Here is a 24,628-nt window from a genome sequence, read left to right on the forward strand (position 1 = left end):
CTTTTCTCCATTGTATATCCTTGCCTCCTTTGTCATAGATTAGTTGACCATAGGTGCGTGAGTTTATCTCTGGGCTTTCTATCTTGTTCCATTGATCTACGTTTCTATTTTACTGCCAGTACCATATTGTCTTGATTACTGTAGCTTTGTAGTATACTCTGAAGTCAGGAAGTCTGATTCCTCAAGCTTCGTTTTCTTCCCTCAAGACTGCTTTGGTTATTCGGGGTCTTTTGTGTTTCCATACAAATTTTAATATTTTTTTCTAGTTCCGCAAAAAATACCATTGGTAATTTGATAGGGATTGCACTGAATCTTTAGATTGCTTTGGGTAGTATACTCATTTTCACAATATTGATTCTTCCAATCCAAGAACATGGTATATCTCTCCATCTGTTGGTATCATTTTTAATTTCTTTCATCAGTATCTTATAGTTTTCTGCATACAGGTCTTTTGTCTCCCTAGGTAGGTTTATTCCTAGGTATTTTATTCTTTTTGTTGCAATGGTAAATGGGAGTGTTTCCTTAATTTCTCTTTCAGATTTTTCATCATTAGTGTATAGGAATGCAAGAGATTTCTGTGCATTAATTTTGTATCCTGAGACTTTACCAAATTAATTGATTAGATATAGTAGTTTTCTGGTGGCATTTTTAGGATTCTCCATGTATAGTACCATGTAATCCGTAAGCAGTGACAGTTTTACTTCTTCTTTTCCAATTTGTATTCCTTTTATTTCTTTTCCTTCTCTGATTGCCGTAGCTAGGACTTCCAAAACTACGTTGAATAATAGTGGTCAGAGTGGACATCCTTGTCTTGTTCCTGATCTTAGAGGATATTCTTTCAGTTTTTCTCCATTGAGAAGGATGTTTGCTGTGGGTTTGTCGTATATGCCCTTTCTTATGTTGAGGTAGGTTCCCTCTATGCCTGCTTTCTGGAGCGTTTTTATCATAAATAGGTGTTGAATTTTGTCAAATTTTTTTCTGCATCTATTTAGATGATTATGTTGTTTTTCTTCTTCAATTTGTTAATATGGGGTATCACATTGATTGATTTGCATATATTGAAGAATCCTTGCATCCCTGGTATAAACCCTACTAATCATGGTGAATGATCCTTTTAATGTGTTTTTGGATTCTGTTTGCTTGTATCTTTTTTGAGGATATTTGCATTTATATTCATCAGTGATATTGGCCTGGAATTTTCTTTTCTCATAGAATCCATGTCTGGTTTTGGTAGCAGGGTGATGGTGGCCTCATAGAATGAGTTTCGGAGTGTTCTTTCCTCTGCAATTTTTTGGAAGAGTTTGAGAAGGAAGGGTGTCAGCTCTTCTCTAAATGTTTGATAGAATTCACCTGTGAAACCATCTGGTCCTGGACTTTTGTTTGTTGGAAGACTTTTAATCACAGTTTCAATTTCATTATTTGTGACTGGTCTGTTCATATTTTCTATTTCTTCCTGGTTCAGTCTTGGAAGGTTATACCTTTCTAAGAATTTGTCCATTCCTTCCAGGTTGTCCATTTTACTGGCATAGAGTTGCTTGTAGTAGTCTCTTAGGATGCTTTGTATTTCTGCGGCGTCTGTTGCAACTTCTCCTTTTTCATTATTAATTGTATTCATTTGAGTACTCTCCCTCTTTTTTTGATGAGTCTGACTAATGATTTATCAATTTCGCTGATCTTCTCAAAGAACCACTTTTAGTTTTATTGATCTTTGCAATTGTTTTCCTTGTTTCTATTTCATTTATTTCTACTCTGATCTTTATGATTTCTTTCCTTCTGCTAACTTTGGGTTTTGTTTGTTCTTCTTTCTCTAGTTCCTTTAGGTGTAAGTTTACATTGTTTATTTGAGATTTTTCTTGTTTCTTGAGGTAGGCTTATATAGCTATAAACTTCCCTCTTAGAACTGCTTTTGCTGCATCCCATAGGTTTTGGATGGTCGTGTTTTCATTGTCATTTGTCTCTAGGTATTTTTTGATTTCCTCTTTGATTTCTTCAGTGATCTTTTGGTTATTTAGTAACATATTGTTTAGCCTCGATATGTTTATGTTTTTTACGTTTTTTCCTCTGTAATTCATTTCTAATCTCAGAGTGCTGTGGTCAGAAAAGATGCTTGATATGATTTCAATTTTCTTAAATTTACTGAGGCTTGATTTGTGACCCAAGATGTGATGTATCCTGGAGAATGTTCCGTACACACTTGAGAAGAAAGTATAATCTGCTGTTTTGGATGGAATGTCCTATAAATATCAGTTAAATCTCTCTGGACTATTGTGTCATTTAAAGCTTCTGTTCCCTTATTTATTTTTATTTTGGATGATCTGTCCATTGGTGTAACTGAGGTGTTAAAGTCCTCCACTATTATTGTGTTACTGTTGATGTCCACATTTATAGCTGTTAGCAGTTGCCTTATGTATTGAGGTGCTCCTATGTTGGGTGCATATATATTTATAATTGTTATATCTTCTTCTTCTTGGATTTATCCTTTGATCATTATGCAGTGTCCTTCCTTGTGTCTTGTAACGTTCTTTATTTTAAAGCCTATTTTATCTGATATGAGTATTGCTTCTCCAGCTTTCTTTTGATTTCCATTTGCATGGAACATCTTTTTCCACCCCCTCACTTTCACTCTGTATGTGTCCCTAGGTCTGAAGTGGGTCTCTTGTAGACAGCATATATATGGGTCTTGTTTCTGTATCCATTCAGCAAGCCTGTGCCTTTTGGTTGGAGCATTTAATCCATTCACATTTAAGGCAATTATCGATATGTATGTTCCTATGACCATTTTCTTAATTGTTTTGGGTTTGTTTTTGTAGGTCCTTTTCTCTTGTGTTTCCCACTTAGAGAAGTTCCTTTAGCATTTGTTGTAGAGCTGGTTTGGTGGTCCTGAATTCTCTTAGCTTTTGCTTGTCTGTAAAGCTTTTGATTTCTCCATCGAATCTGAATGGGATCCTTGCTGGGTAGAGTAATCTTGGTTGTAGGTTCTTCCCTTTCATCACTTTAAGTATATCATGCCAGTCCCTTCTGGCTTGTAGAGTTTCTGCTGAGAAATCAGCTGTTAACCTAATGGGAGTTCCTTTGTATGTTATTTGTCATTTTTCCCTTGCTGCTTTCAATAATTTTTCTTTGTCTTTAATTTTTGCCAATTTCATTACTATGTGTCTTGGCGTGTTTCTCCTTGGGTTTATCCTGTATGGGACTCTGTGTGTTTCTTGGAGTTGGGTGGCTATTTCCTTTCCCATGTTAGGGAAGTTTTCGACTATAGTTTCTTCAAATATTTTCTTGGGTCCTTTCTCTCCCTCTCCTCCTTCTGGGACCCCTGTAATGCGAATGTTGTCGCGTTTAATGTTGTCCCAGAGGTCCCTTAGGCTGTCTTCATTTCTTCTCTTTTTTTTTTTCTTTATTCTGTTCCACAGCAGTGAATTCCACCATTCTGTCTTCCAGGTCACTTATCCGTTCTTCTGCCTCAGTTATTCTGCTATTGATTCCTTCTACTGTAATTTTCATTTCAGTTATTGTACTGTTCATCTCTGTTTGTTTGTTCCTTAATTCTTCTAGGTCTTTGTTAAACCTTTCTTGTATCTTCTTGATCTTTGTCTCCATTCTTTTTCTGAGGTCCTGGATCATCTTCACTATCATTATCCTGAATTCTTTTCTGGAAGGTTGTCCATCTCCACTTCATTTAGTTGTTTTTCTGGGGTTTTCTCTTTTTCCTTCATCTGGTACATAGTCCTCTGCCTTTTCATCTTGTCTATCTTTCTGTGAATGTGGTTTTTGTTCCACAGGCTGCAGGACTGTAGTTCTTCTTGCTTCTGCTGTCTGCCCTCTGATGGATGAGGCTATCTAAGAGGCTTATGCAAGTTTCCTGATGGAAGAGACTGGTGATGGGTAGAGCTGACTGTTGCTCTGGTGGGCAGAGGTCAGTAAAACTTTAATCCGCTTGACTGCTGATGGGTAGGGCTGGGTTCCCTCCCTGTTGGTTGTTTGGCCTGAGGCAACCCAACACTGGAGCCTACCTGGGCTCTTTGGTGAGGCTAATGAGAGTCAGGGAGGGCTCACGCCAAGGAGTACTTCCCAGAACTTCTGCTGCCAATGTCCTTGCCCCCACAGTGAGCCACAGCCAGCCCCTGCCTCTGCAGGAGACCGTCCAAAACTAGCAGCTAGGTCTGGTTCAGTCTCCCCTCAGGTCACTGCTCCTTCCACTGGGTCCCGATGCACACACTACTTTGTATGTGCCCTCCAAGAGTGGAGTCTCTGTTTCCCCCAGTCCTGTCGAAGTCCTGCAATCAAATCCCACTAGCCTTCAAAGTCTGATTCTCTAGGAATTCCTCCTCCCATTGCCAGACCCTCAGGTTGGGAAGCCTGATGTAGGGCTCACAGCCTTCAGTCCAGTGGGTGGACTTCTGTGGTATAAGTGTTCTCCAGTCTGTGAGTCACCCACCCAGCAGTTATGGGATTTGATTTTACTGTGATTGCGCCCCTCCTACCTTCTCATTGTGTCTTCTCCTTTGTCTCTGGATGTGGGGTATCTTTTTAGGTGAGTTCCAGTGTCTTCCCGTAGATGATTATCCAGCATCTAGTTGTGATTCTGGTGTTCTCCAATTCCTCTACTTCTTTTGTATGCTATATCCAGTAAGTCAACAAAACCCATCAGATCTGCTTTCAAGATACTTGCAGAAGATGACCACTTATATTCGCCAGAATGACCACTTGAGAAAGCCACCATAATTTTTGTCTTACTGCAAAAGCCTCTAAGCTGATTTCCCTGCTTAACTATTCTGAAGCCAGATTCTGGTAGGTATAAGTCAAAATCTCATTTGTGCACGCAGAATCCTACAATGTCTTCCCAAGTCACTCAGAGTAACAGCCAAAGTCCTTACCATGACCTGGAAGACTGCACAGTCTGACCCCCCAGCACAGCTCTGACTTCACCTTCTAGTACTTTCCCTAGGTTTCTCTTTGTTTTAGCCTCACTGACTTTTTTTGAAGTTCCTCAAATATGCCAGGTAAGCTTCATGTTACTTCAGGGTCCTTGCAATTGCTCTTTCCTTTCTTGAGATGTTTTTCTACCAAAAAATCTATGTGTTTTATTTCTGAACCTCCTTCAGGCCTTTCTTTACTCAAATACCACCTCCTTGGAGGCCTTTCCTGGCCACTAATCTAAAATTGCAGCCTCCTCTCCAACTGTCTCTTGCCCTAATTTCTCACTTTGTTTTTCTCCTTAGAACTTACAGCCATCTAACATAATACATATTAAACTATATATGTTTATTGCCTTCATTTATCCCACAAGAATATAAAGGTATGGAATTTTGTAAGCATTGTTTACTGCTGTATCTTCAGCCTTGATAAACATTCATAGCCCATAGTAGGGGCTCAACAAATATCTGTTGAATCAATGAAATCTGTCACAGTCTAGAATTTTTTAAATGGTTGGGAACTTCACTCAGCCTTCGTGTCAGAGCCACTTTTCTTTTTTCTTTTTTTCCCCTAAAACCATGAAATGGTGCTACCATCCTCCTTACTGCATCAGGACAGTACAAGTAAAAAGTTTAATCTGCTTCTTGCACTGGCAGCTCATGAGCTCAGATTTACTGATCTCTGAGGGCATTTATGTACCCACTGTTTATTTTAGAATTATTTTATTATCAGCTTTGCATGGTCACAAACCATTGCCAGGATCGAAAGCCCTCAGAGGACTGTTATTACTCATCTTCAGGATGCTCCCTGACCTGACCTTCAGAAATAACTGCAGCTCCTTTCAGAAGCTGGAGATAATAAAATCTTCCTTACTTGCTCTGGCTGGAAGAGATTACTACCCAGCGCCAACAACAAGCTGCAACTCTCAAGAATCATCACGCCTGCCCACGATGCACCACAAGAGATACACCTTTCCTCACATTAGAAAGGCCATTGGAATCACCCAGTGGTGTGTTTAAAGGCTTTGTTCATGCGTAGGTCTTTCTCTTCCCACAACAAACAAAAAACAAATAAGAAAACAAAAAACAATTTCTGCCTTCATTCTTTAACTTAAAAAGGAAGAAAATTCTTTAAATTATGGGAAGAAAATTATTCTATAGAAAGTTTCAAAAATAGAACAAGTTGCCTATAATCACACCATTCCAAGACAACCAACTTCTTCAATTTTGTATACCACTTTTCTGTCTTTTTTCATATAAATAATTTATAGTAGTAAGTTTAGTGTACATGCAATTGTGTATCTTTTTGAAAATAAATATTACAATCATCATTTATTAGGTGGTTAACAAAAATTTAATGAGCACAAACTATGAGCCATGTACTCCTCTGGACATGTGGCTTATGTAACCAAGAATTACAGCCTGTCTTCCAGGGGCTCTAAATCAGCATTTTTCAATAGCGACATAAGGTAAGCAACATATATAAGCTCAAATTTTCCAAGAAATGGGTAAAATTGGTTTTACTGACATATTTTAACCCAGCATATCTCAAATATTATCATTTCAACATATAAATGATATAAAATTGTTAATAAATTATGTTTATAATTATTAGTAATTATTATAACTGTTATTAAAGTATGTTACTCTTTTTCCAAACCAAGTCTTCAAAATCGGATGTCTATTTCACTCCTGTATCATATCTCAGTTTGGATGAGCCCCATGTCAAATGCTTAAAGGCTAGCAGCAACCATACTGGACAGGGCACTTTTCCATGTTTCTAGTTGTTTTCTTCACAGTTATCACCTTTCATGTTTTCCTAACAAGCCATTGGATTTATTGTGTCCTTCTCTTCTTAATGAACCTTTATCTCCATTTTTTTCACAATTATAAATCATACAGCAATGAATTTATTTTTCCATATTTTGAATTAGTATTTAATTAGACTACTCTCACAGACATGAATGATTGAGGCAAAAGGTTCAAACACGGTAACAGTTTTGTTACACATTTCTGAGTTGCTCTGCAAAAAAACAGAGTGATTTTACCTACCCCCAGCCATGTGTATGAGCCAGCTTCACTGAGAATACCCTACCCCCACCTTGCATTTCTACATCCTTCCCGATGTCCTTCCAGGCTCTTGGGCTTTAGCTTTCCAGAGTTGTCTTCTGTTATTTTGTTTGCCTTTTTTTATTTGGTTTCTTTGGTTCTGCTTGCTTTCCTTGATTTAGGGTATACATTGGTTTTGCTGTTGCTGTTGTTTTTATATTAGAAAATAAACTCCCAATTCTAATTCCTCTCACTCCTAACAGAATTTCTCCTCAATATGGGGCCAACCCCTACCCAGCAAGGAAATGCAGATTAAAGCAGGATGGAATTTTCAGTCACCTTTAACCCTTTTCTTTCTTATTCTCACTCCTAAAAGGAAAATATCTTCTAGAATGGTAATATACCTCATAGTTATGCTATGAAAAACAAAAAAGTAATTAGGAAGAGATATATTTGCTGGTTTATCTGTTTTATGAGTCTAAACAATATGAAAACCCAGAGTTAATCGGGTCTGCCCATTTTGAATGCAAAAGGCAGCAGCCGGATGAAGAAAGGATCCAAAGGAAGAAGAAGGGAAAACAATGGAAGGGGAGGTAGAATTTTGCACATTCAACCCTGAAGGAAAGGACAGCTGAGGTCAGCGTTAAAGAAATATTTATGATCTGTTATAGATTTTAAGAAACAAGACAAGCCTAAGTTTGTGTTATTTCTGGTTATAGACTGGGCCTGTCTGTGCACCTTTCTTGTCATTGTGGGTCAAAATAATAGGGTCACATGTATTTTTGCCTAATTAAATAATACAAACATATTCCATCGGTATTTTGTTTGCATTTTTAAGACAACAAAAATGAAATATTTTCTATAACTTTGTTTCTGGTTGGAACATATTTTTTACTTTTTATCTTGAAATAATTTTAGACCTACAGAAATGTTGCCAAGGGAGTACAGAGAATTCCCATATACACTGCACTCAGCTTACCCAATGTTCACATTTCACATAACCATGGTAAATTTATTTAACATCAGTACAATACTACTAACTAAACTACAGTTTTTACCTGGATTTCACCAGTTCTTCTACTAGTGTCCTTTTATTTGTTCTAGGATCTTATCTAGGACATCACAACACATTTAGGGATCATGTCTCCAATCTGTGACAGTTTCTCATTCTTTCCTTGTCTTTCATGACCTTGACATTACCAAAGGGCATTCAGGTCAGGCATTCTGTAGAATGTCCCTCAATTTGTGTTTTGTAATGTTTTCTCGTGGTAAGACAGGTCATGGGTTTGGAGGAAAAATACTAGAGAGGGGAAGTGTTAGTCTCATTGCATCATATCAAAGGTATCTGATTTCATCATGACTTATTACTGATGATCTTGTATTTTCATTTAATGTGTCCTTGGTTTAATTTACCCATGGTCTTTTTCCACAGCTACTGATATCTCAAAAATTATAGAAGAGTGAAGAGTGACATTTGAATACAAATAATGATTTTAAGGACATATGAAAAGTTACATTCTGAATTTTATTGTCTTCGAATATGACACCATAAGAGACTTCATTTTCCAATGAAGGTAGCACCATTTTATTTTTCCACTTTTATATGTTTATTTTTTATTTTTAAAATAATTTTTGCAAGAATAGTACAAATAACCTTTTTACTGAACTATTCAAGGGTAACTTGATTACCTAATGCTCCATTACCCCTGAACACAAATAAGGATATTCTCCTACTTAACCACAATATAACCATCAAACATAAATGAACATTGCTACATTTACTACCATCTAATCCACAGACTCAAATACAGTAGCCTATTGTCCTAATCATGTCCTTTCTAGAAAAAAAGATCCATGCAGATAAACAAAGCACATTTAGGTGCCCCATCTCTCTAGTCATCTTCAATTTGAGGTAGTCCTTCAGTGTTCCCTTGACTTTTAAGTTCTTGACACTTGAAAATTATAGGCCAGTTGATTTGTGGAATGTCCCTTAGTTCAAGTTTATCAGAAGTTTCCTCATGATTAGATTCAGGGCAAGAACAGTACAGATGTGATGCTGGATCTTCTCATTGCATCTTATCATGTGGCATGTGATGTTGCTGTGTTGTATTACTGGTCACGTTAACTTTGATCTTTTGACTCAGGTTTTGTCTGCCAGGTTTCTCCATTGTAAAGTTGCTGTTTTTCCCCTGTGAGTAAAAAGTATGTGTGAAGAGGTCCTTCGGGTCTGTGAATATCCAGTTCCTCATCAAACTTTTACCCATTAGTTTTAGCCTCCATTGACATTTCTTGATCAAATTATCACTATGCTAGTTGCCAAGTGATGATTTTCTAACACCATCATTTTTTCTACACTTATTAATCGGCATTCTACTGCAAAAAAAAAAAAGCTTTTTCTTCCCCTCATTTATTATTCTCTTATTTATTTATCAGTATGGCCTCAAAAACATTTATTTTATTCAATTGGTTATAATCTGTCACTATCATTTGTTTTATTTTGTGGCTCAAATTGTCCCAGCCTTGGCCAGTGGAGCCCTATCAAGGTGGTTTTCATTATCTTTTGATGTGTGGCTATCATTCTTTAAACACTTCTTTGCTTTCTGGTACAACAAAATATTCCAAGATCGCCTTATACTTTCCCTGCCCACACCCTGAAATCAGTCACTTCTCTAGAGAGTTCTGGTTCCTTGTAGTGGAGAACGGAATTTACAAGCTATGATCTGGGAAACAGGTGTGCTCATTATTATTAGGGTGTCACTGTAACCAGGGCTTCTCAGTGGACAGAGCCTCACATATACATTCACATCTGTATTTATTTCTATCATTAGTTATATACATTGAAAAGTGTGAGTTCACATAGATACCACCAATTACAATCCAATCTTATGGGGTTCATTTCCATTTTCTCCCTTTCCAAATTTGTAACTCCTCTCTCTGACAGAGAGCAACTGACTTTCATTGTACTTAAAACATATTCATTGATGTTGCCGACGGGATCCTAGCTGCTGAGACCCGTGGCAACACTTTTCCAGGTGGTCCTTCCTGTATGCTGCATCACAAGTGTGACCCACAACATTAACCATGAGGCTGACAGGATCTTGGTGCTCTGGCCTGGTGTCAGGCCTGAGCCTCTGATGTGGGAGAGCCGAGTTCAGGACATGGGACAACCAGAGACCTCCCAGCCCCATGTAATATCAATTGGCAAGAGCTCTCTCAGAGATCACCTTCAAAATGCTAAGACCCAGCTCTACCCAATGGCCAGCAAGCTCCAGTGCTGGACCCCCCATGCCAAACAAGTAGCAAGACAGGAACAGAGCCGCACCCACTAGCAGCGAGGATGCCTAAAATCATAAGGTCACAGACACGCCAAAACACACCACCGGATGTGGTCCTTCCCACCAGAAAGACAAGACCCAGCCTGAACCACCAAAACACAGGCAATAGTCCCCTCCACCAGGAAGCCTATACAACCCACTGACTGGAGGCAGACACCAAAAACAATGGGAACTACAAAGCTGCAGCCTGTGCAGAGAAGACCACAAACACAGTAAGCTTAACAAAATGAGAAGATAGAGAAATATGCAGCAGATGAAGGAGCCACGTAAAAACACACCAGACCAAAAAAATGAAGAGGAAATAGGCAGTCCACCTGAAAAAGAATTCAGAGTAATGATAGTAAAGATGATCCAAAATCTTGGAAATAGAATGCAGAAAATACAAGAAACATTTAACAACGACATAGAAGAACTAAACAGCAAACAAAAAATAATGAACAACTCAATAAATGAAATTTAAAATTCTCTAAAGGGAATCAATTAGCAGAATAACAGAGTCAGAAGAATGGATAAGTGAACTGGAAGATAAAATAGTGGAAATAACTACTGCAGAGCAGAATAAAGAAAAAAGAATGGAAAGAATTGAGGACAGTCTCAGAGACCTCTGGGACAATATTAAACGCAGCAACATTCGAATTATAGGGGTCCCAGGAGGAGAAGAGAGAAAGAAAGTGTCTGAGAAAATATTTAAAGAGATTATAGTTGAAAACTTCCCTAACATGGGAAAGGAAATTGTCAATCAACTCCAGGAAGTGCAGAGGGTCCCATACAGGATAAATCCAAGGAGAAAAATGCCAAGACACATATTAATCAAACTGTCAAAAATTAAATAGAAAGAAAAAATATTAAAAGTACCATGGAAAAAGCAACAAATAACATACAAAGGAATCCCTAAAAAATTAACAGCTGACCATTCAGCAGAAACTCTGCAGGCCAGAAGGGAATGGTAGGACATATTTAAACTGATGAAAGGGGAAAAGCTACAACCAAGATTACTCTACAAAGCAAGGATCCCATTCAGATTTGATGGAGAAATTAAAACCTTTAAAGACAAGTAAAAGTTAAAAGAATTCAGCACCACAAAACCAGCTTTACAACAAATGCTAAAGGAACTTCTCTAGGCAGGAAACACAACAGAAGGAAAAGACCTACAAAAACAAACCCAAAACAATTAAGAAAATGTTAATAGGAACATACATATAGATAATTACCTTAAATGTAAATGGATTAAATGCTCCAACAAAAAGACATAGACTGGCTGAATGGATGCAAAAACAAGACCCGTATATATGCTGCCTACAAAAGACCTACATCAGACCTAGGGACACATACAGACTGAAAGTGAGGGGATGGAAAATGATATTCCATGCAAATAGAAATGAAAGAAAGCTAGAGTAGCAATTCTCATATCTGCCAAAACAGGCTTTAAAATAAAGACTATTACAAGAGGCAAAGAAGGACACTACATAATGATTAAGGGATCAATCCAAGAAGAAGGTGTAACAACGATAAATATTTACGCACCCAACATAGGAGTACCTCAATACATAAGGCAAATGCTAACAGCCATAAAAGGGGAAATCAACAGTAACACAATCATAGTAGGGGACTTTAACACCCCAATTTCACCAATGGACAGATCATCCAAACGGAAAATAAATAAGGAAACACAACCTTTAAATAACACAGTACATAAGATGGACTTCATTGATATTTATAGGACATCCATACAAACCAACAAAATACACTTTCTTCTCAAGTGCTCATGGAACATTCTCCAGGATAGATCATATCTTGGGTCACAAATCAAGCCTTGGTAAATTTAAGAAAATTGAAATTATATCAAGTATCCTTTTCAACCACAACACTATGAGACTCGATATCAATTACAGGAAAAACACTGTAAAAAAAAATATAAACACATGGAGACTAAACAATACGCTCCTAAATAACCTAAGGATTACTGAAGAAATCAAAGAGGAAATCAAAAAATACCAAAAAACAAATGACAATGAAAACACGATGGTCCAAAACCTATAGGATGCAGCAAAAGCAGTTCTAAGAAAGAAGTTTATAGCAATATAATCCTACCTAAGGAAACAAGAAACATACCAAATAAACAACCTAACCTTACAACTAAAGAAATTAGAGAAAGAAGAACAAAAAAATCCCAAAGTTAGCAGAAGGAAAGAAATCATAAAGATCAGATTAGAAGTAAGTGAAAAAGAAATGAAGAAAATAATAGCAAAGATCAATAAAACGAAAACTGGGTTCTTTGAGAAGATAAAAAAAATTAATAAACCATTAGCCAGACTCATCAAGAAAAAAAGGAAGAAGACTTAAATCAATAGAATTAGAAATGAAAAAGGAGAAATAACAACTGACACTGCAGAAATACAAAGGATCATAAGGGATTACTACAAATTCTGAAGAACCTAGGGGCAGGACAAGAAGAAAGAGGCAGACGTAAAGAAGGGACTTGAGGACACAGGGAGAGAGATGGGTAAGCTGAGACGAAGTGAGAGAGTAGCAGTGACAAATATACACTACCAAATATAAAATAGGTAGCTAGTGGGAAGCAGCTGCATAGCACAGGGAGAATGGCCTGGTGCTTTGTGACCTCCTAGAGTGGTGGGATAGGGAGGTTGAAATGCAAGGATTCTTCAATATACGCAAATCAATCAATGTGATAAACCATATTAACAAATTGAAGGAGAAAAACCATATGATCATCTCAGTAGATGCAGAAAAACCTTTCAACAAAACTCAACAGCCATTTAGGATAAAAACTGTCCAGAGTGTGGGCATAGAGGGAACCTACCTCAACATAATAAAGGCTGTATATGATAAACCCACAGCCAACATCATTCTCCATGGTGAAAAACTGAAAGCATTTCCTCTAAGATCAGGAACAAGACAAAGATGTCCACTTTCGCCACGATTATTCAACATGGTTTTGGAAGTCCTAGCCATGGCAATCAGAGAAGAAAAAGAAATAAAAGGAATCAAAATCAGAAGAGAAGTAAAGCTGTCACTGTTTGCAGATGACATGATACTATACATAGAGAATCCTAAAGATGCTACCAGAAAACTACTAGAGCTAATCAATGAATTTGATAAAGTAGAAGGATACAAAATGAATGCACAGAAATCTCTGGCATTCCTATACACTAATGATGAAAAATCTGAAAGAGAAAATAAGGAAACACTCTCACTTAACATTGCAACAAAAAGAATAAAATACCTAGGGTTACAAAAGACCCGTATGCAGAAAACTATAAGACACTGATGTAAGAAATTAAAGATGATACAAACAGATGGAGAGATATACTATGTTTGGGATTGGAAGAATCAACATTTTGAAAATGACTATACTACCCAAAGCAATCTACAGACTCAGTGGAATCCCTATCAAATACCAATGGCATTTTTCACAGGTCTAGAACAAAAAATTTCACAATTTGTATGGAAAAACAAAAGACCTCAAATAGCCAAAGCAATCTTGAGAAAGAAAAAATTTAACCCAAAAAATAAATAAATAAATTCAAAAAATAAAAATAAAACATATTAATTTATTGGATCAATCCCCTTTAAATGTGGTCATTCTCCTATCATGGCTGCCACTGGCAACTCACGCAATCATCCTCCCTACTTGGTTGGCCTCCGATTATCCACTCTGGGCTGCTGCCATGCAGATGCCTTCTCCATGCTGCTTGCGTTGCATTGTCCTGCACTGGGTCTCTACCTCTGTCACTCTCTTTGCATGGTGCACTCCTCATCACATTCAGGGTCTGACAGCATGCCAGGGTGCCCCTCCAAATGCCCCCAGATGTGGATGCCTACCTTGCTCAGCCCTACTCAATAGCTTTCCTCAGGAATTAATCAGGAAGGAAACCTGGACTGAGGTAGGAAAGAAGCATGATTTGAAATAGTTTTTGATTCTTGCCAAATAATATATGACTTGAATTCTTTTAAAGGTCTCATTACTTTGTAGTCACATTTGGCCATGATATTATTCAGTAAATTGGCTACATATTGTTGCAATGATGAAATTTACCTTCAAAGGATAAAAATCACTGAAAAGAATCAGAAGAACATTATACAAGCTCTGTCACACCCATTATGATGGATAACATCAAAAACAAACAACAAAAAAAGAAAAAAACAAGCATTGGCAAGGATGTGAAGAAATTGGAACCCTGTGCACTACTGGTAGAAATGTAAGATGGCTAACCACTACAGAAAACAATAAGGAGTTTCCTCAACAAATAAATAGAATTACCATATGATCCAGCGATTCCACTTCTAGATACATACCCAAAAGGAGTGAAAACAGAGACTCAAAGAAATATTTATAAACCCATGTTCATAGCAGCATTATTCAAAATAGGCAAAAGGTAGACACACCTAAGTGTCCACCAGTGGATAAATGGATTAAAAAGTACAGTATACACATACGATGGAATATTATTCAGCTTTAAAAAGGAAGAAAATTCTGACATATGTTATAACATGGATGAGCCTTGAGGATATTATGCTAATTGAAATAAGCCAGTCACAAAAGCACAAATACCATATGATTCTACTTGTATGAAATACCTAGAGTAGTCACATTCACAGAGACAGAAAGTATATTAAAGATTATTAGGCACTGTGGGGAGAGGGAACAGGGAACTATTGTTTAATGGTTACAAAGTTTCGGTTCTGAAGGTACAAAGAGTTCTAGAGATGGATGATGGTGATGGTTGTAAAACAAAGAGAATATATATATATATTTTTTTGCAGTACGCGGGCCTCTCACTGTTGTGGCCTCTCCCGTTGCAGAGCACAGGCTCCGGACGCGCAGGCTCAGCGGCCATAGCTCACGGGCCCAGCCGCTCTGCGGTGTGTGGGATCTTCCCGGACCGGGGCACGAACCCGTGTCCCCTGAATCGGCAGGCGGACTCTCAACCACTGCGCCACCAGTGAAGCCCGAGAATATATTTTTAATGCCATAAAACTATACACCTAAAATGTATAGATGGGTCAAGATGATAAATTTTATGCTATGTTTTTTCTTAGTTCTGGCTACTATAAGAAAATACCATTAACTAGGTGCCTTATAAACATAAACAATATAATGCTATATTCATAGTTCTGGAGGCTGGGAAGTCAAAATCAAGGCAACAGCAGATTCGGTGTCTGGTGAGGATCTACTTCCTGGTTCACTGATGGCCCCCTTCTCTCTGTCTTCTCATGGCAGAAGGGGCAAAGGAGCTCTCTGGGATCTCTTTTTTAAAGACAGTCATCCCATACATCAGGGCTCTGTCTTCAGGACCTAATCATCTCCCAAAGCCCCACCTTCTGATACCATCATATTGGGGTTAGGTTTTAACATATTAATGGGGGAACACAAATATTCAGCCTATAACACATGTATTTTACCACAATAAAAATATTTTAGGAATATTGTACAATCTCTGAATATTATTTCAAAAGAGATGTTTTAGAAATACCCCAAGCATGCAAACATTGATGGAACAAGTGCATAATTCCTATGTGATATCTACATTGAAAAAGCAATACTCATATTTCTATACTATTTCATAGAAATACCCATATATTTATGGTAACCATAATACTTAGCTATATTTAAATACAAGTATAGGAATCTTAGAGGGGGTGATATTCTATTTCGATCTTGGATAAATTAATATAAATTCGATTTATTCATATTTTTAGGAAACATATTTTCAGAATAATTTTGGCTTAACACATGTGTGAAATGTCCATAAAATTCCCTCAGCCATGCATATAATAAAAAAATATGTAAAAGAAACAACAGATAATGCCAATAATAAACTCTTCCAAGTCCATAAAATATATTGGTGTTGATTTGAATAGTGCAATCAGTCTACATGAATGTTTTAGGCAACTTGGTTTAATTCAGCAAACTTTCATTGAACAGCTGTTTATGCCAGATATAGTATTAAGTAATGAGGCTATAGAGATTAATATAACATGATTCCTACCCGCTAGGATTTTAAATATTCTAGTTGGAAGAAGACAGAGGGTAAGAGCAGAACTGGCATTTGTTGGAAACCTGAATACATTATCTAACGTAATCCTCACAACCTCCATATAAGCTAGATGTCATTATCCCCATTTTTTCAGATGAGGAAACTGAGGCTTAGAGAACTAAATAAATCACCGAAAGATAACTATTAGTGGAACATGGATATCTAATTTCTGATTCCGAAATCCATGCTCTGTCTCTAACCTTACTATGATGTATTAAATTATACCAAGCTGTATCACACAATACAGATAGGCACAGGAATAAATAATTATAACCCAGTGCAATACAGGTAATACTAAAAGTACTCACAATGCAGAGAAATGACAGACAAGGCGTGATCAACTTTGCTCCTTGGGGTAGGCTCAGAGACACTTGAACAAAGTGGTTAATTCTGCAGTGCAATGTGAGATTACAAGTGACAAGGGAGGAAAGAATACTCAACGATAATGGGAAACATTTGAAATATTTCCTTTGTCCCTCAGTATCAGTTTTGCCTCTGGTAGAAAATATCCTCCTTTTCCTTCTCCCTGTTTGTATGCTTCCTCTCTTAGAAAAACTGGATTAAAACTCAGCAGTGCACAATTCTTCCTCTAATTAAGATGTCTTTTTTCTCATTCATTCATCCTTCCAATTCACTTCTCTGCTCCGCAGCTCACCCATAAGAAGGTATCCATCCCATTGCATTGCACCTTGCTTATAAATGTTCACAGATCTTTGCCAAGTGAGGTCGCCAGTTTCACTGTTGCTGTTACATAAATAGATGCTTACAACACATATGTGTTTTTGAATATGTTCTTTATTTTCGTAATATGTTTATACTTGGCATATCTTGGTGTGTATCATGTAGATGCTGCGGTGTGACACCTTCTGTCCCTTTTACATCTCCACGTTGTGTCTGAAATCATTTTCAGCACATGAGGGATGCTGAGGAGATATTACTAATTGATTTTAAGTTTTCTCAAAGAACGTTCATTATCATTATCATTATGCCCACATTGGACAAGTGTCAGATGTCAATGTCTACTTGATGGAAAGAAATCGGCTCTTGAATGTTAATATTTTGGTGAAATATTTTTTCATAGATAACAATTTTCTAGGAAAATGCTCTTTTGATGTAATGACTGCATATAGACTTACTCTTTCTCTAGGGGAGAAAAAAGGCACTCCTACAATGCACACCTCCCAGACTGCGTTAGTGATGGGGCTAATACAGATGCTCAGAGCTACATCCCCTACCCAGAGCTGACATTCTTTTTATCCATCATACTTCAAGCATCAGATCACTAATTCATGTACAGGATAAGACAACTGCCAAATTACTAGACTACAGAGAAGTTCTTCAGACACCTGTCACGTTGATGAAAGCAGTACTGACCTTTGCTGGTTCAAGGTCGATAATGAGATAAGTCAGGCAGGAAGAGCGGTGTGTGCCTATTCCATTAATGTGCGCTGTGTGCTCACAGGAGCACCGCATCTCCTGTCAATTAGCGTGGGGAAACTAGGGACTGCTGATTACCAGAGACGTGGCACAGAGAGCCGCAGTTACCTCTACTTCTGTACCCTGCTGCATTTTAATTAGCCCCAGTCCCTCGACTATTTCTTCAGTGCTTCGTTATTGCCATCTTCAAGAAACTCAGGTAAGGTTTTTACATTTCATATCGTTAATTGGAAGAAATGTTGAACATTCTAGTAATGGAGTGTGATGACACTGGACTCTGGGCGAAGGCTTTGTGGAGCTTCTTAGAACAATACCGTCTTGACTTGCTCAGACCGTGTGTAGCAGGACCAGTGAGAGAACCACACGGAGAGATGGACGGCTTCCAGTAGGGAAGCTGCAGGGAAGCAGCTAGGAAAGAGACAAACGTGATGGTGGCAACACAGACAGGCCTGTCCATGGAGGAGTCTGTCTGTACTCTTACAAAGAAAAAGGCTATGAACAAGCAATCTTTGAATCCACAAATAAAGAAATAAAAGAAAGGAATTAAAAAAACCTGAAAAGGAAAAAGTCTTCATCTTTTTCATAGTTCTCTCTTATAAAAAGAAACGATTTAACCTTGGCAAAATCATTCTACCCAGATATATTTAACAGGAAATAAAGTTAAAATATTAAAGTTAGCAGAGTTTGTTCTCATATACCAACAGCCTGGTTCTCCCAGAACAGTGGTTCTCAAACTCGAGTGAACATCACGACCACCCGGAGGGCTGTGAAAGCAAAGATTGCTGGGCTCACACCCCACCTTCTTCAAGTTTCTGATTCAGTAGGTCTGGGGTGGGTTAGAGGATCTGCATTTCTAACAAGTTCCCAGGTGCCGTTGATGCTGCTCATGGGAAGCAGAGGACCATACTTTGAGAATCACTTTCCTAGAGACAGCTAACCAAATTGCCTAAAAGAAATAATGAGTCCTTGCCTTTTAGAACAAAGAAACTGTTACACATGATCGCCTAAGTCACTGAAGTATTAGCATGAAACTTTATATGCATTAACGTCATTATTTTATTTAATCACATTAACTGAAATATTGGGGATTTTTGTGTATGAAATTCTTTAATGCAACAATGTTCATAAGGGGTTCCTGGTAAAGTAAAAAGGGCCTCTCTTCGGTAATACTTGCCTCCTTAATGCCATCCTCTTACCCTGAGAAACTGTCTTTATTCATAGAGGATAAATCATAACTAGCCATAGACCAAGCTATAGGAACAATGATCTGGTAAGTATTTGAAGTAGTTGAATACATGTGTATGGTTATGTCAAAGATTAGCTGGGTATTCTAGCTCTAGATTTATCCAAAAAGTATTCAGAACCAAACATTACACATAACCATTATGACTATGGAACAACTTGTTTTAATATATGCAAACTTAAGTTACATATATGCAAGACGTGGAAACCCACTTAGAAATCTTGGTTCTTTCTAGCTTTAGGATTTCATGACAGGGATCCCTCTTTTCTACTTGAGTCAACATGTTTAGTGCCTGGTGGGATGTTCAGATTAAAAAGGAACTTTTTAAATTCTGAGCTCAATCTCTTTAGCAAGTCTTTAATTTGGATCAGCACCACATTGAAAATACCTCTTCAGTTGCATCTCCCCAGTGTTCGTACAGGCAGAAGCTCAAAACCACACTCCAAAATATCTACCAACCCAGATACCGCTAGAATAAGTAATGCATACAGTAACGTTCTGTACCACTGAAAGATCAAATCTTTTGAGAAATTATTCCTATGGCAGAAATTGTCCATTGAAATCCTTGGAAAGGGTACTAGCAGATCATTACATTCGAATTCAACTGAAAAATCACTTGAAATTCACAGGTATTTTCTCTCTCTACTTTATTTCAACATTAGAATGTTCCATGTTACTAATTTAATAGCTTAGTATTCTGAAATTAGTGAATTCTAAATCCCCTCTACAACATCAAATTTATTGAGCGCTTCCAATCAATTTCAAAGTTCATGCTGATTATGTAAGATAGACTAGTACAGGGCTTCCCTGGTGGCGCAGTGGTTGAGAGTCCACCTGCCGATGCAGGGGACATGGGTTCGTGCCCCAGTCCGGGAAGATCCCACATGCTGCGGAGCGGCTGGGCCCGTGAGCCGTGAGCCATGGCCACTGAGCCTGTGCATCCGGAGACTGTGCTCCGCAACGGGAGAAGCCACAACAGTGAGAGGCCCGCATACCGCAAAAAAAAAAAAAAAAGACTAGTACAGAGTCTGTGTCCTTGTACAAATAAGGAACAGCTCAAGGTTTCAGAAACTGAAAGTCTAGCCATGAAACTTTCTTCTCCCTTCTGCCCTCAGGATTTCAGCCTGTGAATGGATTGCTCAGGCACCCCTGTTTTTTCAGAGTGTTCACGTAGCCCCTCATTTTTCTTCTCATTGTTTTAGAAAATAAAGATAAAATAGACTTTCTCTCACACCGCAGCACACCTCAAGTCAAAAATCACCAAGCTTTTACGTAGAAAATTCCTTTCATTCACCCAAACCTCTTATGGGCGCAGAGTGGGACTTTCAGGTGACAAGACATGTACAGGTCAGGAAGGTGAGGAAGAGGAAAAGCTCAAGCCCTTTTTTTAAAAAAAATTATTTATTTATTTTTATTTTTGACTGCAATGGGTCCTCGTTGCTGCGCATGGGCTTTCTCTAGTTGTGGTGAGCAGAGGCTACTCTTCATTGCGGTGTGCGGGCTTCTCATTGCTGTGGCTTCTCTTGTTGCAGAGCATGGGCTCTAGGCATGCAGGCTTCAGAAGTTGTGGCATGTGGGCTCAGTAGCTGTGGTTCAGGTAGCCCTTTCTTTTTTGACATTGACATTCCACTTACACAGGGAACATATGTAAAGTCTGCAAGGATCATAGTCAAAAGTATTTGTATTTATAGAGGAGTAAACTGAGGCCCAGATGATTGCAGTAATAGAGAAAAATAAAGACTTGGCTTATAAATTTTTTAAATGAGAGTGTAAAATTCTTGAATGCTGGAGTCACACATATTTTACAGGGATCCCATAAAATGAGTCTACTGACTTTTCTTGCCTTATACATTTGAAATCTCACAGTCCAAGTTTTCATTTTCACCATGTATTTTGGTAGCTTCTGAGACGAGTCCAAGTCATTTATTGTTTCCTTCAGGCTGTCAGAGTAAGGGTCTATATACTCCTTATACAAACCTAGAGAAGACTGAGTCTTTACAAACCAAATCATTAAGACTACATGCCCACACATAAGCAATAATGAAAGTTTATACACGAAAGGGTTTTTTGTTTTGTTTATTTTGTTTACCACCTACTCTTATTCACATTCCTCCTGGAAGAGAATTGTAAAAGAAGGGGAAAAGAGAGGAAAAAAAGGAGGTGAGTTTGTATGCGTGTGTGCGTGTGAGTGTGTGTGTGTGTGTGTGTGTGTGTGTGTGTGTGTGTATAGAATCGGACTGCCCTCTGGTGGACACAATTTATTTCTTTATTCTTTTAAAACACAACAAAGGAGAAAGAAAGGCAGCAAGAAAGAACAGGGAAAAGGGAAATTAGAAAATGAAAAAAGGGAAAGAATATAGAAAAAACAAAGTAAAAAGAAGAAAATGAAATAGAAAATACTGGAGAAAGAAACTCAGGGGAATCAAGAATGATATTTATGTTAAGTAAAGAAGGAAGAGTAAGGAGTGTGAGCAAAAACAAAACAAAAAATGACTAGTTTCACCTTACCATTTGATCAATCCCAGAATTTTTTACGGATAAACAAAAAATTACAAATGCTAAATACATATGGCATATTAGCTTTTTTTTCTTTTTCAATATATCTGTTTTGTGCATTTAAACTATGCTTTAACAGCAGCTGTTAGACATAAGAATTAAGGAAACATTTTGTGGAACATAATTGTGAAAAAAGTTTAGGAATGGAAAATTGCTTTTCCTTGCACTTTTGTAAGTTGCACATAACTCCCAACAGAACACGACAAGTCACAGGCATACAGTGCTGGGTTCACTACATATATGCCACGAAAACAGGGGAAAAAGTGTGATTTTGTTTGTTTGTTTTTGACAAACTGAATGATTTGCTCACAGATATTCTAGCTGTTTAGATGCCTTGAAAGGGAAAATAACACAGATTAAAATATTATAAAATTTAGAATGAATAGGCCTTTTAAAATCTGGTTTATTACATAGACTACAAGAAGCTGAAGTCTTATTGACAACTGCCAATGTCCCGCATACGTTCCACTGCCAAATTTTGGAATGTGTATCATTAAGGTCAGCTAAGAGCAAAGAAAAATTCAGAGGATGCTCAAAGCACCACACTCATGCCCCCAACCCTTCACTGACCAAAAATAACACCAACTGGAGCCATCGTATCTCTGATGGCGAGTAGACATGAAACTGTCACTGCCCACCCATGTGCAAGGGATTCAACGGCGCAGAAGAGAGGTTCCCAAGCCCAGCCCCTAACCTGTTCTCATCAGCCTGCACCAGTGAAGAGCTCAGTGCCTTCCCAGAACTGATTATCACTCACTCGTCACCACTGAAACAAACACAGTGATCTCTCACCTTATGGAATTTGCAAACAATCACCTTCTTCTTGCAAGACTGTAAGCCCCCTTAATATTTACCCAAAGGGCTATTCTGAAAATGGGCAGAATTAATTAGGTTCATTGAAAGCCATTAAGACATTCTGGGGCGTGCAACCAAACTGAAGCTAAACAGTGTAGAAAGGAAACGCATACACAGACAGCTGTGACAGAAATCATAGGCACGGGTGTGACAGAAGGAAAAGAAAAGCAAATACAGGAGTTCTTTTTTCACAGACAGATCTCTTCCTTCTGTCCCAGAAAGGGCAGCCGCAAAGGTCACAGGAGCATCCCTCCCTGCCTACAGGTAAGGCGAGGATGTGACCACACGTGCCTCCTCCTCACAGGTGGAACCTGGCACAGTGGCATCTCCTGGGGTCATTCTTGGCTGAGCACTGGTTCACGAGACTGAAGGGAAATTCAAAGGCAGTTAGGTTCAAGTGGACACACAGTCACGTAGAACACGGGACTGACCTTTGGCTTTAACGCCCGGACCTTGTGTTTCTTTGAAACACTGAACACCCTACCTAGTTTGAAATATTCTCATTAGGTGCTAACCTAAAGGTGCTGGTAATTAAAATGCATTCTGTTTCTTAAGTATTTAAATTTCTAGGGAACCATGTCCTTGTCACCTCTTGGTCTGCACAAGTTACATAATATAATATGAATCTCTTTTTATTCTTCCTCTCCTTCTCTCTCTCTCAATTTATTCACTATTATCACGTCTTTCCATACTGAAAAGTAGAACCTAATTATCTTCAAGAACCTTCATTTTGCACAAGCATGAGAAAATGAACTTCCCACTCTGCTAGCAGCAGCCCCTGATCAAAAAAGGGATCTCTCCCCCTTGGCAAGCAGGATATACTACACGCAGGAATCAGACAGTAGGAAAGACAGTTCCACAGTGGTGGAGCAAAATTTCTAAATATCATTAAAGAAAAAAGTCTCCAAACTTTAGCATGATAAAGATTTAATATCCAAGGTGAAATTCATTTCCCATATTTAAAAAAATTTAACTTTGAGAATTACTTTTGTTTGGCAGGCATTGCTGACTACAAAATTGTTTACATTGGGAGGTAAGTCACCAACTTAAAAAACAGACACCAACAAAAAAATTTCAGATTTTTTTTTTTGAGAAATTACAAACTTATCAAAACCAAAAATGTGGGGTTTTTCCTTTCACTAAGCTAAAAGTTCAGTTTTATCAAATGTCTAAATCAACACATGATTATAAATGGGACATTAGCAAAAATATTATTTTAGAACACAAAGATAATACATTTAAACCTTATTATCTGCCTTGCAGCAATTTTGGGTGTTCATAAACAGTAATGTTAATTGTTGACATTTATCACTAAGTGTGATGGGCAGAGTACCTCTCTAAACATAATCCAGGTTGCTAATGGCAAAATGATCAGCTGTACTTCAAATGATTTAGGATATAAACTTTGTGCTTTTAGCAATTTCAGAAAATTAAAAACGATCTCAATTTTTAAAAATTACATCGCATTTAATATAACTCTAAAAAATGAAGCTTCAATCAAGGTAGTTAAAAGAACACTTCTGTAACTAGATTAATTCACGCAATTATCATTTATAAGATTAATTTTACTTGAGGCTCATAATTATTTCCTTAGTAGTAATTACTAGCTTAGACCCACAGCGATTGACTCAAAAGTTTCTTATTCATTCAGAAAACATTTATTCACTACTGGGTGCTAGCAATACGTTATTTTGCTTCTAATTGATATTTTTCAAATGCTGACATTAGAGAAGAAGAAACAGACAAGTATTTGATATAGTTTTATAAATGTCTTAAAAATCCATCGCAGCAGCACAATAAAGGGCTACCTAACCAAACCTAGAAGAACCAGGAAGACCTTCTGAAAGAGACGACATATGAGTAATGTTTCTAATAATAATAGTAATAATAACATTTATTCTAAATGTTTCTCTTTTTTTTGCTTAACATTCACAGCAGTCCTATGATAGATGCAATATTATTATCAGTTAAGAAAGTGAGGGCAATAGGGATTAAGTTACTTGCCCACAGCAGTACAGAGAGGAAGTGGATGTTTCTGGATACAAATCTAGACTAGCCTGAATCCGTAGCCCATTGTTAACCAGCCACTATGATGAACTCTTTCCTGTTTCAAGCAGAGGGAAGAAGGCTTCAAGGGTCCTGAGGTCTGGGAAAACACTAAGTATTCAAAGACCTGGAAGC

General features: G+C 37.8%; 1 long non-coding RNA gene across 1 annotated transcript in view; it reads right to left on the bottom strand.

The window, feature by feature from the left end:
* Positions 1-8,517: 8,517 nt before the first annotated feature.
* The window catches only part of LOC112407448 (uncharacterized), a 108,368-nt gene continuing 92,257 nt past the window's right edge, over positions 8,518-24,628 (bottom strand). The window contains exon 3 of the long non-coding RNA XR_003004745.1: positions 8,518-9,151. This is a non-coding gene — a long non-coding RNA (uncharacterized LOC112407448). The remainder of the gene's footprint in view (positions 9,152-24,628) is intronic.

This window comes from Neophocaena asiaeorientalis, unplaced genomic scaffold, assembly GCF_003031525.2.
Source record: "Neophocaena asiaeorientalis asiaeorientalis breed wild unplaced genomic scaffold, Neophocaena_asiaeorientalis_V1.1 scaffold627, whole genome shotgun sequence".
Classification (NCBI taxonomy): domain Eukaryota; kingdom Metazoa; phylum Chordata; class Mammalia; order Artiodactyla; family Phocoenidae; genus Neophocaena; species Neophocaena asiaeorientalis.